This window comes from Mustela nigripes, chromosome 4, assembly GCF_022355385.1.
Source record: "Mustela nigripes isolate SB6536 chromosome 4, MUSNIG.SB6536, whole genome shotgun sequence".
Taxonomy (NCBI): Eukaryota; Metazoa; Chordata; class Mammalia; order Carnivora; family Mustelidae; genus Mustela; species Mustela nigripes.
The window spans coordinates 6,307,405-6,310,301 of record NC_081560.1 but is presented as its reverse complement, the minus strand read 5'-3'; the positions used below and the strand labels follow the sequence as shown (position 1 = coordinate 6,310,301).

General features: G+C 52.0%; 1 protein-coding gene across 1 annotated transcript in view; it reads right to left on the bottom strand.

Annotated features, from left to right (window-relative positions):
- Window positions 1–588, bottom strand: part of ZNF777 (zinc finger protein 777) — a 28,821-nt gene extending 28,233 nt beyond the window's left edge. Inside the window, exon 1 of the mRNA XM_059396174.1 lies at window positions 430–588. The gene's annotated coding sequence lies outside the window, so the exon portion shown is untranslated. The remainder of the gene's footprint in view (window positions 1–429) is intronic.
- Between the last annotated feature and the right edge of the window lie 2,309 nt (window positions 589–2,897).

The window sequence follows — 2,897 nt, the reverse complement described above, 5'->3', positions numbered from 1 at the left end:
CCCCGGCCGCGAGCTGGGCCCCGGCCCTCAGCACCGGCCCCCGGCCCGCGCGCGGCCCCTCTGCGGCCGCGGCTGCGACCCCGGCTCCGGCCCCGGCCCCGGCTGCGAGCTGCGCTGCCGTCCCGGCGCCTCTTCAGCAGGGGAGCTGCACAGCAGCTGCCATGTTGATACAAACTGCATCCTGGGAGGCATGTCCCTCTCAGGCCGTTTAAAGAGAAACACTCCGAGGCTCGTCGGAGGCTGCAGGAACCCAGACAGCTCCATCTACAGCCGGTAGGAGCGAACAGTGTCGAGCGAGCAGCCGGGCGGCGACGGACACGCCCTGAGCCCCGGGCCAGCCCGTCGTGGAGCCCGGGCCGAACCGCGCGGCCTGGCCCCCCCCCCCCGCCCCCCCCCCCCCCCCCCCCCCCGCCCAGCCCGGCCTCTCACCTGGGGTCCTCGCCTCCCCGGGCAGCCTCGGGCGAGACCCGGAGGCGGGAGAGCCGCGCACAAACCGCCGCGCGCGGCCGAGGCGACGTGCTGGGGTCTGGAGGCGGCTTGATTGGCTCCGACAGCCTTCCTCCCGCCGGATCCCCCTGCTCCTCTCAAACCCAGAACCCGGGTCGTTCCCTTTCAAAACCTGCGCTCACAAAGGGATCTAAGAAACCCGTCACACCAAAGCGAGCCCGGGTTCATGTGACCAGCTCTGTGCAGTCCGGGTTCCAGGGAAGCGGACTGTGGTTCCAAGGGTAACAAGGGGGTTGGGTGCTTTTGTGAAATGCCCGAGTGTTGTTTTCGACAGGAGAGGACACAATTCCGAGAATCATAGAGTGCTGGGGCTGGAAGGGGCCGGACCCGGCATTTGGGAGGAAACTGAGGCCGAGTGGGAAGGGACATGTTTACCCCAAGTTGCCTTCCAGCCCCTTGCAGGAATGCTCTTTATAACCTTGAGAGATATCCCAAAAGAAAGGGTAGAGAGCTTGGAGTTGGCGGCTCCCTTTCCTGGACAGGTTCACGCACACCCATATTTATGGAACATCTAGCAAGAGGCAAAAACTAGAAATGAAATGGGGGTGGGGGGCGAGGAAGAGAGAAAGTACAGGCAGGCCTCCTGGATACACGTGAGAAAACCCAACTGGAACTAACTTGAGTGGGGGAGGGGGGAGAAAAGTAGAATATTTTTGTTCACCTAATGGGACCCCAGGGAGGCCAGGGGTGGAGCTGCCTTAGAAGGCGGCAGGAGCAGGGCTCAGTCCGCGGGCGGTGTAGATAGATGTCTCTTTAAGAGTGGAAAGTTATGGATACAGATAAGGGCAGGGCCTGTCCATTTCCTTCCCTTCCCAGAGGTTGGAGATCCCACCTATGTCTTGGTGCATCAGTAAACAGGGCATACCACTGGTTTGGGTATTTTAAATGTTTATGTGAATGATGTAATTCATTCCATATCAGGTTGCAGTTTTTTTTTTTTTTTTTAAAGCATCATTGTTTTTGAGATACAGTCCTGTTTAAACAAGAATATCTGGTTCATTCATTTTAACCACCGTATAGTATTTCATTGAATAAATAAAGTCCAGTTAACTTCCCCCTCCACCTGGGATGAAAACAAACCTGCTGGCAGCAACATGTGTGTTCATGTCTCATTGCCTATGTTTGAGCTTCTCTGGGAACGACCCCCAGACACAGAAGAGGGGGTGACAGGAGCGCCTGCCTCTTCCCTAAATTCAACAAATTGCTCATCAGTGAGATGGTGCCCAGTGACACTCCCACCAGCGGGGCATGGGGTCCTGTTTCCACAGCCTTACCAACACTTACTGATAATGGACTTTGAACCCTGCCAACACGATGAGTTTGAATTGAAATGATAGTTATTTTACTTTAAATTGATATTTCTTTCTTTTTTTTTTTTTTTAAGATTATATCCATTTATGTGACAGAGAGAGATATCACAAGTAGGCAGACAGGCAGGCGGGGGCGGGGGGAGCAGGCTCCCCGCCAAGGCCCGATGCAGGGCTCGATCCCAGGACCCTGGGATCATGACCCGAGATGAAGGCAGAGGCCTAACCCACAGAGCCACCCAGGCGCCCCTATATTGATATTTCTATGTCCCTGATTATTAAGAGAATGGAACATCTTTTCACATTTCCTAGACACTTGGTCTCTTCAAATTTTCTCTCCATTTCCTTTGCCAGTGTTTCTGTTGTGAAGTCTTTTCTTATTGTTGTTGTTGTTTTTTTTAAGATTTTATTTGACAGACAGAGATCACAAGTGGGGGTGGGGGAGAGCTGGCTCCCCGCTGAGCAGAGAGCCTGATGCGGGGCTCGATCTCAGGACCCTGGGATCATGACCTGAGCCGAAGGCAGAGGCTTTAACCCACTGAGCCACTCAGGCGCCCCTCTTATTGGTTTATAGGTGCTTTTTAAAAGAATGTATTAGGGATATGAACCCTGTCACCAGACTCAACATGCTTACTGATAGGATTGTAGTTCCATCGACTGTCTTACTAGTTGTTTACTTTGTTTTCCAGGTCTTCGGCAATTTCTTTCTCTTTCTTTTGTTCCTTCTTTCTTTGCCTACATTTGGATGGAGTATTTCTTTTTTTAGTAATTCTGTTTTCACTGTACAGTTATTATTAGTTATGCCTCATTTTTAATGGTTGCCCTAAGTTTTAACACATACAGCTTTAATTTTTAACAGCCTACCTCCCGTGAGTTTTACCCCCTCACCATGCTGCGTTAATCTGTGCGTTAATCTTAAAGCAGGTTACCCACCGTCCTTGTGTTATTGGTAGCATACATTTTATGTTTCAAAATGTTACCAGCAGGAAGGGAGTCCTCTAACTTTGTTCTTGTTTTTCAAAATTGTTTTGGATCATTTGGGATGCCTTGAACTTCCCTTTGAATTTTAGGGTCAGCTTGTCC